The sequence below is a fragment of the Podarcis vaucheri genome (genome assembly GCF_965113315.1).
Source record: "Podarcis vaucheri genome assembly, chromosome: 12".
Taxonomy (NCBI): Eukaryota; Metazoa; Chordata; class Lepidosauria; order Squamata; family Lacertidae; genus Podarcis; species Podarcis vaucheri.
The window spans coordinates 23,551,115-23,568,597 of record NC_138750.1 but is presented as its reverse complement, the minus strand read 5'-3'; the positions used below and the strand labels follow the sequence as shown (position 1 = coordinate 23,568,597).

The window sequence follows — 17,483 nt, the reverse complement described above, 5'->3', positions numbered from 1 at the left end:
TGCATTTCCCTCCTTCTTATCTCATTCTTTACAACACACACACACAACTCAGGATAAGACTTCATAGAATCATAGAGTTGGAATAGACCACAAGGGCCATCGAGTCCAACCCCCTGCCAAGCAGGAAACACTATCAGAGCACTCCTGACATATGGTTGTCAAGCCTCTGCTTAAAGACCTCCAAAGAAGGAGACTCCACTACACTCCTTGGCAGCAAATTCCACTGTCAAACAGCTCTTACTGTCAGGAAGTTCTTCCTAATGTTTAGGTGGAATCTTCTTTCTTGTAGTTTGGATCCATTGCTCCGTGTCCGCATCTCTGGAGCAGCAGAAAACAACCTTTCTCCCTCCCCTATATGACATCCTTTTATATATTTGAACATGGCTATCATATCACCCCTTAACCTCCTCTTCTTCAGGCTAAACATACCCAGCTCCCTTAGCCGTTCCTCATAAGGCATCGTTCCAGGCCTTTGACCATTTTGGTTGCCCTCCTCTGGACACATTCCAGTTTGTCAGTGTCCTTCTTGAACTGTGGTGCCCAGAACTGGACACAGTACTCCACGTGAGGTCTGACCAGAGCAGAATACAGTGGCACTATTACTTCCCTTGATCATGCATCTAATGAAATTGACTTTCACGTTGTCCATTCTAAGATATGCAATTTGTTAGTCTCTAAGGAGTTGTTTTTCTGCAACAGAGAAGCATAGCCATTCTTCTGGGAATTATTAACAATGTGTATCCTTCTGAATAGTCATGTCACTTGACAACAATGTGTACATGGTGAGGCACAGAGCCTTTTCAGAGTGTTTTCAGAAAATAGTTCAAAATCTTGCAGGCCATATGTTATCATCAGTTTGGCAGCATGGATGGCACAAATATTATTTTACTCACATGTTTATTGTGTTGGCAGCTGCCTCCCTGCTTAATTTACTGCTTTGCTTCCATCCTGTCTTGTTACGAAGGTGCATGCACCTCGCACTCAAGCCTTCCAGAGTATTCGTTTCCTGTAATGAAAAACAAAAGTGGTGCTTTTGCTGTCCTTACATCTTACTGTGTCTCTATATTCTTAGCCTGAAAGGAATTCCTTGCACCTGCTGAAGTCCCCCCCCCCAAGACAGAACTCATCTTGAATGTACCTACATTTACTATGGTTTAGTTACAATTTTATGTGACTGCAGATGCACAAATGCATTTCAATGCTCAATCTCCATCCAGCTCATCAATGGTGTTGCACTTTTATCCTAATGATAATACTTACCATAAAATACCTAATCTCCAACGTACACCTGTACTGAAAGGTTAAAGGAGTGATGGGGGGGGCAATATCCCTTCTATGTTTTCAGAAACACCCGTATCTGTGTCTCCATTTGTTCTAGTCTCTATGCTGATGTTGAGTATCTTCTGTTTGGTTTGGATCATAATGTAACAGCATAAATGTCTTGCCAAGTCAGTCCATGCAATCCAACATTCTGTATGTGCTTACAAACTGACAGGTGCCGACAAAGGAAAGTCAAAGGCAGGTCATGGTAGTGAAAACCATTGTCCTAGTCCTCCATACAGGAAAGTAGTGCCTTTCAAAGGGAGGCCCACTTGTCTTTGCTTTCGTTAAATGGGAAATGTGGGTGGTTTGAGTGTTCCTAATGGTGCAAATTAACCAACCACACAATCCATTGTTTTGTATATAATTCCATTTATGTTTACTTAATTTACCTGAATTTGGGACTCTTCCTTGGAATTGTTTAAAAGCTGGAAGAGTAGGATGGTTCATACAGCAGTAAGCCAGAAATATATGCATTTCGTAGTTTAATAATCAGGTTTCAATTTGAAAGACACACACACACACACACACACACACACACACACATTTAATTACAAGAATGGATCTGGATAAAAATAGAAAAGTGTAGGGAGCACACAAAATTAGATTTAGTATTTGAAGAAATAGGAGAGATTATATTGATTTATCTGTTTATTTCCATATACAATTCAATAAAATGTATCACTTGAAACTTAATGGGAAGGAGAAATACCCTCAGACCTCCACAGGATTGGTGCAAAGTATTTTCAACATGTCAATACCCTGCATTCACTTTATCTAAAGCTTCCTCAGATGCAGCTCTAAGCAAAACAAATTGCATTAGGTAATTAATTTCTTGTGGACTGAGCTGAACTTTCAGTTTTGCAGAAATGGTGTATATCAAATACTAATGCCTAAAAACACAAATTAGATAATTATCTGTAAATATTCTGCTCATAACATTGATATTCAAGCAAGCACTGTGACTCATGAACAAAGTTTATAAAAAAATCGAAGCTAACCTATTTAATAAATGAAACAAATCTGTAGAAGGAAAATATGGCAATTTGCCAGGATTTTTTTTTTGGGGGGGGGTTAATCACAAATTTATATGAGAAATCCTGTAGAGCCCCAATGGGAACTTTGCTTCCATTGCAAATTGTTGGCATGGTGGGGGACAATTCTGATTACCATCACAGCTAGGGCAGTGAGTTAAAGCCCCTCTTCCCCCAAACCATGCTGCCCATCCATCCTGGACCCTCCTGTGCCAGCTCTTTGTGAAACATATATCAGCTACGTGACGCCAAACTTCAAGATAAACATCTACTTTGCCTTCAAAGTTCAAAACATAGAGCCAGAAAGATAGAGTCCCATAATCTGTGTCGTATCATCTGAGTTGTGGTCTCTATTTATATATCCTAGTGGCTGTGTATGTGCAGTGATTTAGTGCAGACATGCCACATTCAGTGCTCTGTGGTGGTGATGCAGGTGTGGCGGTTGTCAACATAGGGGCAGGTCCATCTCAGGTGTGAAGTTATGTCATCACTGACATAATTACCTGACATTCAGAAGACATCTTAAGGCAGCCCTGTTCAGGGAAGTTTTTAATATGTAACGCTGTACTGTTTTTAACACTGATTGGGAGCCGCCCAGAGTGGCTGGGGAAATTCAGCCAGATGGGCTGGGTATAAATAAATTATTATTATTATTATTATTATTATTATTATTATTATTATTATCACTGTGGTGCATAGATAGCAGGTACTGTGTAGTGAGGTGCTGTGTAGAAGGGCATGAACAGTGCTTGAACCATGAAGAGTTTCACATGGCTTGAGTTAAAGAGTACTTAAGCTCTGCAGCTGACAGCAGCTGCACTCCAGCAAGGTTCCTTCAGGGCCATAAATTGCTTTGCCTGTAAAGAACCATTGCATCTTAAAGGGTTGTTAAAGTGCCATGACACATGAAATATAGATAAGTGAGTGCGCTTTTTTGCATCTGAGGTCTTATTTAAACTGGGCAATACTTTTTAGAATATTACAAGATATGCACGACAACTTTTACGTGTGTGTGTGTGTGTTTAGGTTTTTGTTTTTAATTGTTAATGTAAACTGCTTTGAGTTACCACAATTGCTTTCTGTCTGTAACCAAATTTTCTGTCTATAACCAAACACATTTCACCCAGTTCTGTGTAACTTTCCAAACTGTTTGATTGCAAACAAAAAACGTGTGCGGAGAGGCAATGCTGATTAATCCCTATCAGTCATTTATCACTCAAAAAAAATCACCCCTCCCAGGTAGATATATGAGTTTACATCTTTTTCACGAGGAGAAAAAGTTTCTCCAAAGTTTTCCCTTGACAACTACTGCTGTGCCTACCCCTGCTTGCTATTTTCACAGACACACGCCCCACTTCACATTTTCCTCTGCCTTGCTTGCAGGCAATGGGAAAACCTAGTAAGTTTGAACTGCAAAAAGAGAGAGAACGATTCCTTTGGTCACTGTGTTCAGTTATTAGGGTGAGCACAACCCCACTGCAGCACAATTTTTCCCCAGGTTCTATAAAGAGAGGGGCAGACAGAGGGGGAGAAGGCTGCTTTCGACATATCTGCACAGATTCAGCACAGGATAGTTGATCCAAGAACATCCCTTTTAATTTTGTACAGCACATATTACTCTCCACACTGCAGAATCCAGGATGCATAGGGGAAACAAATTAACCACTGAAAACACACTGATACTGGTTGTATCAGCAAATGACTTCTCAGCTCACTCTCCAAAAATACTGTAACCATCTCACTTTATGGCCTGCCCTGCCAAGAAAAGATTTTCAGTCTGCAAACTGAATCAGGGCAGTGAAAATCCAGCTCAATATCAACAACCCCATTAGTAACTAGAAGAAGAGCCAAATGACATCATATTCATGCAGCCAATCATTAGCAGTCTCAAGTTTGAGCCAATCTTATTTTTTAAAATGCATATTGATTGTAAATATAATAATATATATTGTCGTTGCATAGAGAAGGAGGAAATGAATTGTCAAGTTTAAAAATATCAACTCAAATAAATTATTCAAAGATAATACCAGGACCTTATAGTATTAAAATTCTATAGTTTTACCAACATTAAAAAGTAATCACTGTTATTTCAAATTTGTGAAATAAATAAGTTATAATTTACATACAAACACCTGAAATACCAATCGTTATGATCCAATTGTATATTTCAAATAAATTATATTTCATATTACATACCATCATATTTCAAATTACATCTCTCATCAAAAATCTGTACAATACATAAACATTAAAAAACAAGAAAGGAAGATACATAAAAGGTGTGTTTTCTCCCCCCCTCCCCCCCATTGCTATAAACTAAACACAACCTACCTTCCGCCTGCTATCAACTTTAAGGGATTTTTAAAGAAATTATAACAAGTATTGTGGTAATTTGTATTGCCAACTATTTACTAAGTAATTGACACAATTGTGGAACCAACAACTGAAATGTGAGGTTTGGGGAGGAAATGTTTTGCTCACTACAGAAATGTGTTTGTAGTCATTCACATGATCAATAGGCATATGAATAACCATGAATTACTTACAGTAATTTTTACATTGCTTGTACAAGCTTTGGTATCTAGTTACACAAATATGATGACCACAATCCAACTCAGGTTAAATCATGCATACGACTATGGAAATCAATAGGGTTAAGAGCACTTTACTCTGTTCAGTTGCAGCCAATAACGACCGACAAAATAATCAGTATTGTGCAGTTGTTAGGTTTGGATATTTTCTTTTATTTTATTGCTTAACATCAGCAACTAACTAAGCTTTGGTTTAAACTATGGCACATTTACAGTTCTTATTCCTCACTTGATAGACTTCAGCACATTTATTTTATGCACAGTTCATTGATCAAAAATAATTATTTAAGAAAAGTATTAATTTAGCTGCAGGATGCAACATGAAAGCAGCTTCCTTAGAATAAGCGCAAAATTAAACCTAAGTGACTGGAACTAACGTTATTTGTCGCAATTATGCTTCACTTTGTTGTAGCTGACATTCATTTTCTATTTTTACACTTCATAACATTTACTAGGGATGCAAGTTCCAAAAATCAATACTAATAAAGTTTGGTCAGTATTTACCCTCGTTTTATCCCAGTCAGTTGTGGCCTACGGGCCATGAGGTCCTCAGAGTGCTAGAGAAGTAGTTATGAGTAAAGGAAATAAAATCAAGACTTTGGGGAAAGGCAATACACCCTTACGTTTGTCAGCATTAATTTAATAGTGTTAGGTCATATTTTCAGGGGGTAGAACTTCTAACTCTCAACCAAACACAATACACCCACACTTCATTTTCACAATAAAGGTTTGCTTTACGCCATGCTCAGATTCATTCATGATTCACCCCAGATGATATCTGGCTAAAGGGGAATATAGCAGTACTCACTTTACTACTAAAGTAATTCAGTTTTTGTTTGGGTAGGACTGGGGGAGAACTTGCTTGCTGAGCATAAAGGAAAATCCTCCATAATTTCATCTGTAACCAGTTTAGCATTTATCTTTCAGGAGTTGCATGCTCCTGCACACCTAACTTGCCTCTTGGGCCAGCTATAAACAAAACTATTTCTTTTACTCTCATATAAACCTGCACTGGCTCCCACTAGTTAATTGGACGTACATGGCTTTTATGACTATCCCAGGACATGGCTTTTGCTGTTTTTCAGGTTCTCGCTGCAATGCAGCTGAAATGTAAACTTGCTGCCATTCTCTGTTGCTTTCGCAGTATGAGCAGCACTTCTTTTAGCTGTTTGGCTGCAAGCGCTTACTGCTTAAAATATATGTAGAGTGAATGCGTCATGAAAAGTTAATTTTTAGTCAATAGGATTGTTCCCTGTATGCATTAATAGTCAAATATGGTTATAAGAATAATTTGGAAGGGGTTTTTTCAGTTTTTTTAAATATAGCTCTTAGCCAGGAAGGAGCCAAAGCAAATAATGATGAGCAAACATCAGTGTTATTTCAGCCCCAGCCACAAATCTGAGCTAGCATCAAGGGAATAGAGCTTTTACTTGTCAGAGCAGGTTCTTTGATAGGTACTTAGTACATAGACTAAAAGCCAGACATGTTGAATCAGTTGAATCTGAGAGAAAATGTTCTTAATGTGAAGCGCCTCTAATTTGCAGCATGATGGAGAATCTTTAATGTGTGTCAAAGGGCAAGCCAGAATGTGGGTGGCACAGCTTAGCTTGATCAAGGGAGAATATAAAATAGATTGGGCAGGATTATGACCAGGCTAATTCAGAGAAAACAGGAGTTCAATTCAGGGCATATAAAACAGTTCTGATCATGTTTGTTTATTTTAGGGAAGTTTCTAATGTTTGATGTATTATCGGGTTTTTAATATTCTGTTGGGAGCTGCCCAGAGTGTCTGGGGCAACCCAGTCTTATGGATGGCATACAAATATTACTACTACTACTACTACTACTACTACTATTGTTATAATAAACTAAAAGGCCACAGATTGCAAAGGCAGCATAATCAATCAAGAGGATGAACATTTTAAATAAAGAAGTCTGAGAAAATAAATAAATATTTGCCTGGCATCTCTGGATAGAGTGACCACAACTGGGCTGCTACACTGAGCGAGCACTCAGTAAAGAATTAAATTAGGTAATAGAAGGGACAGCGCAGGACAAAGCAAATAACAAAACAAAGTAACTGTATTTTTCACTCCATAAGACGCACCTGACATACGTTAGCCATGCCTAAGTATACTGACAATGATTTCAATGGGCATGATTTCAATTAAACTAACTTTAATTGGAATCCAGCCTGCAGTTCTAAGCCACTCTCGCTGTTGAATGTCACTACTATTTATAGGAAAAAACTGCATAGCCTGCGTTGTTCATTGCAGTCACAAGGCCCTGGTGAACATAAAATCTGAAAAATGTATGTAAAGCACACGACCTGGGATAAATAAATAAACAAATGCACACAGCACTGCACAGTGTGTTGCACTGGTCACCTCACTTGGATCTGCCCCAACAGTGGCTTTGATGTAGCTATGGAGAGAGGCAATTCTGTCCTCAAAGTGCCTAGCAGAATTGTCACAGTAGGTTTCTGAGGCTTCCAGCATACTATTTACTGGGGCAGATGTTAATAGGCGTTGTACCTCTTGGCTGCATGGCTACCTGAAGACTCAACAAAGGTAGCAAAGCATACCTTTACTGCCTTCAGGGCTGTTCAGCAGGCACAATATATGCTCCATCATCAGCAGAATTGTTTCCTCCCAATGTATATTCTTTAAGCCTTAAGTAGTCCCATAAGCCTGAATCACTCCATCTAACTTCCCAGTTTCCATATCATCAATAATCATAAAATCCATAGAACATTAGAAGCCCACTTGTTTTTAAATTCTGAAACTTGAGTAAATAAACCCAGTCTTTGTTATTTAAATCCTTAAACTCCTGGGAATTTGATTCACAACACTCAGAGAGGGCGCTGGCATGTAATATTTCCATTTCAGTTTTTATTGACGGAGTGGTTGTTACAGCTGACATAAATCCAAGTTTAGCTCGAAGTTGTGATCATTCTTTCCTTGGGTAAATGTTGTGAAAAGCTGACAATACAAAGAAAAACTGTCCAGACAGGTTGGTTCTTATAAAAACCTGTTTCACACTCTGATGGTGCTAATTGATTCTTAATGGGTTATGGTTACGGTGTTATTTGATATTGAGAAGAAGAAAAACCCCAAACCATGTTTTTATAGGAAGAAAGTTTTGAAGGTTGGGGTTGCAGAAAGGGGAATTATATTTAATCACTAGACATGTGGGAGGATTTCAACCTGGCAGCAACTGCTCACACGGGAATCCAACAGAAAAAGCTTCTCTCAATGAATTAGAAATTAGCAACAGACAGACTTGAAAAATATATTGTACTTATATGGCCCAATGCAGAGGTTTCCTGGTGTTCAAAATGGTCATTATATAAAACATAACAATTCCCCCCTGCACCCAGTCCTCCAGCCTAGACTAGGACCCAACCCTGCAATTATAATCTGAGGCCTTTTTTCATGTGCCCCCTGCATGAGAGATCTGGAGACTGGCAACATGAGAATAGGCATTTTCTGTGACGGCTCCCCATTTGTAGAATGCTTTTCCCAGAGATGCTTATTTGGTTCCTTCATGTCTTTAGGTGCCAGGTGAAAACACCCATCTTCACTAGGGCAGGGTGATATATCAAAATATTCTCCAAAGCTGGTTTGAACTCCATATCATTATATCAGTTTCATAATTTTTGACCTGGCCATATATCATGAGTGTGTGTGTGTGTGTGTGTGTGTGTGTGTGTGAGTGAGAGAGAGAGAGAGAGAGAGAGAGAGAATGGTGCAAAAATCACAATGTAGGGAAAGCCAGCCAATGCCTCTACATAGCTCCATCCTTATTTAAGACATCATGATATATTGGTATATCACAATGTTTAGCTGGTGATATATCACAATGTTGAAAACGAGATATTGCCCAGCCTTACTCTTCTCCTAGGCCAGGCATGTCCAAAGTCCATTTGAGGGGCCTAATCCAGCCTGCCGTTTGACTTAATCTGGCCTCCATGGCAGTATATGTCGTGGGGTAAAATCCTAAACAACTTCAATCCCCCCAAAAAGCTGAACAAGTTTGTGCCAAAATTGTAAAAAAAAAAAAAAAAAAAACTCAACTTCAATCTAAAAAAAGCTCAACTTCGGTCGGCCCTCACACATGTTCACTTCATCAAATCTGGCCCTCTTTGAAAAAAAGTTGAGGCACCTCTGACCTAGGCCTTTGGCTGATGAAACCATCTATGGTCTTTTAAACTGTGTGGGGTATTGTTTTGTTAATATGCTATGTGTTTTTGTACTGTAAACTGCCTTGTGCTCCTTGGATGAAGGGCGGTATATAAATTTAATAAATAATAATAGACTAGTACTGCACCGTATACCCAGGTGGGCATAGCAGAGTAAGGTCAATTCCACTCAGTTTGTTCACTTAGATCTTGATGATGATACATGCCTGGATGAAATAATACAATGTCATATATCTTAGGCAGCAATTTTATGCACAGGTCGCTGACAAAGGGGAAGTTACTTCCAAGTACATATGTGTAAAAGGGACGCAGGTGGCGCTGTTCGAAGATCGGCGGTTCGAATCCCTGCGACGGGGTGAGCTCCCGTTGTTCAGTCCCAGCTCCTGCCAACCTAGCAGTCCGAAAGCACGTCAAAGTGCAAGTAGATAAATAGATACCGCTCCAGCGGGAAGGTAAACGGCATTTCCATGCGCTGCTCTGGTTCGCCAGAAGCGGCTTAGTCATGCTGGCCACATGACCCGGAAGCTGTCTGCGGACAAATGCTGGCTCCCTCAGCCCATAGAGCGAGATGAGCGCCGCAACCCCAGAGTCGGTCACGACTGGACCTAATGGTCAGGGGTCCCTTTACCTTTACATATGTGTTAGAGGTATAGGTTGGTTGCTCGAGAGCAATCAGGCAATATGCTGCAATAGTCTGTTTTAAAGCTTTCTTATCGGTGATAAAAACCTTTGGAAAGCAGAGCGCCTCTATTCCGTGTCTTGCTCATTCACTGGCAGAATCTGAGAGTGGGCGGTCCTTAAACCTTCCCCACAGAGTAGTTTCTTGACGCCCAGTCTGCGCCTCCCCTCTCTGTGTGGAAGCCTACTGCGCAAGGAAGGTGTGGATAACGGGGGACCTCTCTCCTCCCCGCTTTGCTCAGGAAAGCGTGTCCTGGCACCGCTAGAGGCGTGGCTACCTTCCTCCGCTGAGGAAGTGCTGCTTCCCACGATCTTTGAGGGCTCTCTGTAATCCATCCGGCTTTTCCCCTCTCGCCCCTGAGCCGATGGTGGTTCCCTGACAATATGCATAAGATTACACCAACTGTCCTTCACTTAAAGTTTAACAGTAGCCCATGGAACATTGCATGTTCTCTTCTGGGCCACGGTTCTTTGTAGCAAAACCAAACAAAACGGGGGGGGGGAGGCATCCATATGAGTAGGATGGTGATTACATGTCTTATGCTTCCCTCGCCTTACCCAGACAAGCTTTTCCACAATAGCAAATAACTACCAGAAAAGCAAAAGAATATAAACCAGACCTTCTCAAAGTTCAACAAGCAGCAGCAACAGATGAAAAGCCTTTTTCAGGAGCCTACTCCAGTGCCTACTTCAATGCCTACTCCAAATTCATCTTACAGGCTTTTCACTCTGAGTGATAGAGCAGTATTGATTCTAGCAGCTAGCTGCTGGATTTCCTTTATTTTTAAGGACATATATTAGCATTCCCTGTTCTTTTAAAAAATAATAATAATCTTGGCTTACAAACAAATATTTAAAAATCACAGCTAAGTTACATGAAATACCATGCTAAAAATATGCCATTAGCAAAGAAATGAAATGAGCATCAAAACACCCAGGAAGGCAGCTTAGAAGTTAAATATTTTTCATCTGTGGGATGTGTGGCAGATGCCTACCATGGCTACCATCCCGAACAGGGTTCAGACATGAAGCAGCCCAGAATGGCACTCCTAAAATATTCTCGGTAAACTCCTCACTGTTCTTCCCAATTGAATTTGAAGCAGAATGCATTATCTCCTTTGATGGATGCCAAACTAATGCCGAGAGTAACTAGAGCTTCTCTGGCATGTCTGGGACAGAGGTTGAGAGGAGTTTTCATAGGACTCTGCTGAATGTAACCAATAAGCCTACTACTCCCTACTCCTTTAACCTTTTCAACATCCAGCTACTCACACCTAGACTCAAGTGACTACTGTATCATATACTCACCAAACAGCCCTAACATATTTAATTTGCCTCATTTCCAATACATTTTTTTATTTGGAGAAATGGCCTTGATTTTTCACATCAACTTACTAAGAAACATTGCCAGTAGGCAACAGTTATTCTGGCTTCATTTAAGATGGAATACATGAGGCATTTTACGTTATGGGGATGTTAAGATTTTGATTTCTCTTCTGAGGACTCACTGCGACACTGTTTTAAAACTCCTGTGCTAAATAGATAGCAAAGCTGATAAAATAAAAAGCTTTTCATAGGCAAAATATAGTCAACACAAGGAAGTGCATCACTCCAACGTTCATGTAATTGTGATCCTGTAAGACCTGACTGCCACCAGCATTTTTATATTTCCACATGAAATATGGGCAAGAAGTTACTTTAGACATGCCCTCCCATCGTTAAAAAATAATCTGACTATATGGCATAAAAACCTCCGCAATTTAGTTATTGCGGGAGGAAACAGCACCTAAGTTACAGGCCTCTAAGGGGCAGGAAGTCATTTCTACTGAGTATGTTGGGATTTTATTTCATATACTTTCATTTCAGATTCGCAGGAATCTCTCCCTAACACATCTAGAGACATATGGTTGTTGTGATCTTAGTTTGGGTGTTATTATTTAACATCTTTAGGCTTTGTATGTCCTGCCTTTAGTTTGATATATTAGGAGATTTTTGTTATTGCTCTTCTGTCATCATGACTCTATAATAATTTGAAAGCTAATAAAAATGGAGCCTGTCCATAGCTGTTATTCTTTTCACCTGCCCAATGATAAGCTGCCATTGTTAGAGATTTGTGTGGTTCCCATGGAAAGGATTCTGGCCTGCAATTATTCTTTCAGCCCATGCATGATTTTGACAATTATGGGGTTTGGATACTTGTCAAACTACTGCGACTTTACGATTTAACCACTTGGTAAGAATTCAGCTTCAGCATAAGGGATAAAGAAATGGTCATCAAGCAAGTTAAGAGGGCTATATTTCATCTTGTCAAAAATGTTCAGTTCCTTTCCCATCTTCTGTACTGTTCACAGGACAATCAAATAAAGCTGGTAGTGGTAGTTTTACCTACTGTCAATTCATCAGCTGTAGCTATAGGCCACAGGACTGTTAAAAATAAATGAATGGATCAAGACACAGTTCCAACAGCGTTGCTCAACCACTCAGTATTATTAGAATAACTTTACCGTTTTTAATAAAAAAATTCCTTCCAGTAGCACCTTAAAGACCAACTAAGTTAGTTCTTGGTATGAGCTTTCGTGTGCATGCACACTTCTTCATGCACACGAAAGCTCATACCAATAACTAACTTAGTTGGTCTTTAAGGTGCTACTGGAAGGAATTTTTTTATTTTGACTATGGCAGACCAACACGGCTACCTATCTGTAACTTTATCGTTTTTAATGTTATTAAAATAGTGTCATTGAATATGTGCAAGGTCTAGTGGTTCAGATGTGGTTGTACAGGTTCAATTAGGGTGTCATGCAGTCAATAGCAGCTCAAGCTGCACTGTGCAAGGAATTGTTTAGAAAGCGGATCCAGACCAGGGACAAGGGTTAATATGAGGAGTGTTAAAACCTTTCTTGCTGCTGCTTCACACCTGATCTTGCTGGGCCTTGATGGAAGCTGACGTTTACCCTCTGACTCTCTGCAATGTTGGTGCTGCAGAGCAATGGAAATCAAGTCAATAGCTTGGCTTACTGGACATTGCCCTGGTGGTACAGTGAACTTGGGGAGGGAGGCCTGCTACTACAGTTTCTTATTCAAAAATCCCAGCACCTTACAAAATGTTATATATTTGTTACTTTGGATGTTGACAATCCTGGGATATTCTCTATATGAGGTCTCAGAGATACACTGCAGAATGTTGACACATGCTTAAATGAAGTTGCCAGAATTCACTAGTGTGTGTAGTGTTCAAGAAGTAGGGAGATATCTTTCTTATTCTGACAATTGCTCCATTCATATGGGATTGTCACCATTTTGGGGACATTGACTGTAATATGTGCACAGCATATCCACAGTACACCTTAAACATCATCTTTCAGTTTACTTCCTCAAACCGCAGAAACTGCAGGCCAATGAAACAGGCATAGATATATTGTTCTCTCTTTGCTTTAAACTTTAAATGTGCTGGTTAATAACTTGTTCTCTCTTCCACTCTACCCCATATTTCATTTTTTATGCACACTTCAAAGACCATTTTGCTTGCTTCTCAGCAAGAGCGCAATTTTCTTTCAGCAGACTATTCTGGTTCATGGGCAGCCTAATGCTACATGCACTAGGAGGATTTTGTACAGTCCAAGTATTGACCTATGGAGAGTGCCATCTGTGTGCTTTATAATCCTTGTGCATATAACACAGATGTTAAGCAATACAAAATTCAAAAAGTGAAAAAGGAAGACAATGGAACACCTTAAGTTTCAAAGCTTGCTGGAGGGGGAACGGACGAATCATAATATGCATTTGTGGTATGACATATTTTGATACCTTTTCAAAGCTGTCCTTTCAAACAGCTTTGTCACTGCAGTTTGCTTGTACGATTGAGTTACTTGCTCTTTTTTCTTTCTTTTTTGCTTTATTAACAATCTCTTATATCATATGACACATTTCATATAGCATATCTCGTATAACATATACATAGAGTGGTACCTCAGGTTACATACGCTTCAGGTTACATACGCTTCAGGTTACAGACTCCGCTAACCCAGAAATAGTGCTTCAGGTTAAGAACTTTGCTTCAGGATGAGAACAGAAATTGTGCTCTGATGGCGCGGCAGCAGCAGGAGGCCCCCATTAGCTAAAGTGGTGCTTCAGGTTAAGAACAGTTTCAGGTTAAGTACGGACCTCCGGAACGAATTAAGTACTTAACCCGAGGTACCACTGTGTGTGTGTGTGTGTGTATTTTACATCTTCTTGAGTAAACATATATATAATCCGTGTAAGCAAAAGGAGTTACTTGATCAAAACATGTAACATTTCATTCCAAGGGTCTGGTTTGCCAGGCTCACCACAAGAGCAGTCATATGGCATATAGGTGTACCTGGGAAATGTCAGTAGCCTGGGGGGGGGGGAATGTGCAATGAGCTGGTACAAATTCAATATTTATCTGAAAGCATTCTTTAAAAAAAACTTTCCACCCTTTTCAGATCCCAATGAAATCTATGGCATAGTTTCCACAGACACAGGTGAAAATAAGCCAGAGCTGGAAAAGGCACCAACAAATTTTATACCAGGCCGTGTTCCAGCAAAGCACTGGAACATGCTCTCAACAATAAACATATGGCTGTGGAATGTTTCACATGGATTGTGGTACACATGTCTTGCACATTTCACAGACACATAGGCCAAATACCCAGCAGGGGTAGGGAAGATATTGGCTACATTGTGATTTAGAAATTTGGCGCTACTGGCTCCTAGTAACATTCAGAGCCATAGGTGTATTGAGACAAAACTATATATATATATATATACACACACACACACACACACACACACACCATATTTTCCAGTGTATAACATGACCCCTATTTTTGGGGATTCCAAATAAAGAAATCCCCCATATGCACTATTCATGTGTAAGACAACCCCCAATTTTAAACTTGGAAAAAATAGGGGGGGGGGACATAGTCTTATACATGGAAAAATACGGTATATAGTATAATATATAATATAAAGTTATGTGTGTTCCTCTTCCAATACAATCTCCCAAACATTCCACACAATGTTATCAGAGGAACATATAAGATGATACTTTGCATAATTTCTGCACCTCATTGCAGCTAAAGGTAACTTTAGGAAAAGAATGTAAATACGTCACACTGCTGCTCATGCCAGTTTTACTTCATTTCCTAAAGGTGATCCCATAGTCGTAAGAAATTAAAGAACTCTCCATGGAAATCTACACAGCAAACATGGGTGCCTCAAGTGTTTCTCCAGTGCCAGAGAGCAATGACATCAGTACTTGGGTATAAACATATCTAGTGGAAGATGCTTGACTGGAATGCCCTGCATTACCCTTGAATGAAACAGTACCTTTACATAAAATATGAAGATATGTATTCCTCAGGGGAAAGCTGGTGTTCAAATATTCCACAAGACATTCTCTAGATTTACCATGTACCGTATTTTTCGCTCTATAACACGCACCAGACCATAACACGCACGTAGTTTTTAGAGGAGGAAAACAAGAAAAAAAATATTCTAAACGAAATAGTCGATATATGATTTTTGTGGTTCATGCTGTGGCCACAGACATGTGATCTGACAGTGGGTTTGGAGTAGCCCAATGCAAAAATCCTGAGGATCCATGTGGATCCATGCTTTGTAACCACGGAGGAGGGAAGGAAGGGGAACCATGGATCCTCTGCTCACGACTGCAGCAGATCCCCCCCGCCACCCGCAGGCATTCGCTCCATAACACGCACAGACATTTCCCCTTACTTTCTAGGAGGAAAAAAGTGAGTGTTATGGTGCAAAAAATACGGTAATTGGCTGTATTTCTACAGTATTCTAATTTGATTTGTATTTCACCAACCACCTTTTATGTAGAAACCCATATATTGGATGGCAAACTATAGAGGGGATCGATAAGAGCTGGAGCGCATCCTCTCTCAATGGAATAAGAAAGAAGCCACAGAATCAGAAAACATCTCATCTGTGAAAAGTATCTAGGTTGCAAATATGTTGAACACTGCAGTGTGCTAAAAGACTGGTGACTGTGTGAAACCTAAATTTCATGTAATAACAAGAGTCCTGAAACCAAAGGCCTGTCTATTGCAGCATCCTCTTTCTCACAGTGGTCAACCAGTTGCCCATAGGATGCCTAACAGCAGGACATGAGGACAAGAGTGCTCATGATCCCCAGCGACAATATTCAGAGGCATGCTACTTCTGATACTGGAAGTAGTATCCAACCATCCATCATGATGATCAGTCACTGGTAGACTTATCCTACATGCAGCGGCGTAGCATGATTTGCTGGCGCTGGGGTGCAGAGGGTGAATGGAGCCTGCTGTGGCAGCCCAGCCCTAACCCAATGCCACTGGAGCAATGCCAGCCTCAAGCCACTTTGCAAGACAGGGACAGCGGCGTAGCAACCCCCACTGGTGCCTGGGGCAGACTGAGATTGTTGCACTTTTTTTTTTTAGGAAATCAAAGTTGTTGAGCTTTTTAAAGACCCCTGTGCCACCCTAGGACACACACACCACCCTCTGGCTAAGACCACAGGACCTTGACAGCCCTCAAGCTGCTTTGTGAGGCTTGGATAATACCAGCCTCGCAAAGCAGTGCAGGGCTGGCAGGGTAGCATGAGCAGCAGCACCCCCCAAAAAATGTGTCTGGGGCCATTGCCCCGACAGCCACTCCCCTCCCTGAGGCTACTTCCCTGCCTACATGCATTTGTCCAATTCCATTTTAAAGTTACTGAAGTTTATGGTCATCACCACATATTGTGGCAAGGAATGTTATGGTTCAGTTATGTTTTTGTGATACACCTTTTTTTTGTCACTCCTGAACCTCCCAGCATCCAGCTTCATTGAATGAACCAATAGTATACTATCATGGAAAAGGCAGGAAAAGTTCTCCCTATCTATTTTTTCTACACCCTGTGTAATTTGATACTCCTCTATCATGCTTCTGCAGAAAAACAGAATGAATTATTTGAACTGCAGAAAATTATTCACTGCCCCACTTAGGAAGTTAATAAAATAACTGTTTTTCTTTGGGTTTGTTTGTTTTTGTTTTTACTAATATGCTCCACAAATATACAACATCCATTAATGTCCACTTGCATTTATTTTTGCCAAATTTGTGTTCCTTCTTGTTCTCCTCACTGGGGCAAGGCTTGCATGTTCTAAAGTCTTCTTCCCTCAATTAACTTAATTCTGCTTGTTAAGCACTTCAGATATTGCAAGGGATGTGAAGTGCAGGTTATGTTTAAAGCCACAATCATTACAAATACAGATCCCAGAGCCTGCGAGGTTCCTACTGCTTTTTTTTCCACAGTGAAGAAGTCTTATTCAGAATGTACCCAGTGGTTTTCTTCCACTGACAGAAGGCTCCTTGAATTAACAGAGGCTTCGTGCAGTGGAACAGCCAGGGAAATGATTGCCAACAATTCCCCCTCTAGTTGCCAATTCATGCCAACTCCAGTGCCATTCTCAAACCCTTTGAAGCAGATGTGGGCAACAGGACTTAAGACCGAGGGAAAGAGTGTGGAATGGAATGCTGGGTGAAGCTAGAGTGAGTGACAGATAGGAACTGTTGGTCAGAAATGAGAGTTGAAAAATAGGGCAGCCGAAGAGTCCGTGAGAAAGAGGGCATGAAGTGGAAGATAATGAA

The 17,483-nt window shown here is 40.3% G+C and overlaps 1 protein-coding gene across 9 annotated transcripts in view; it reads right to left on the bottom strand.

Annotated features, from left to right (window-relative positions):
- Positions 1-17,483, bottom strand: part of ZNF385D (zinc finger protein 385D) — a 567,358-nt gene that overhangs the window by 357,837 nt on the left and 192,038 nt on the right. For 2 of the 9 annotated variants that reach the window (XM_082193439.1, XM_082193438.1), the window contains one exon: positions 894-1,006. The exons of the other annotated variants lie outside the window; for them this stretch is intronic. The gene's annotated coding sequence lies outside the window, so the exon portion shown is untranslated. The remainder of the gene's footprint in view (positions 1-893; positions 1,007-17,483) is intronic. 9 annotated transcript variants of the gene reach the window in all.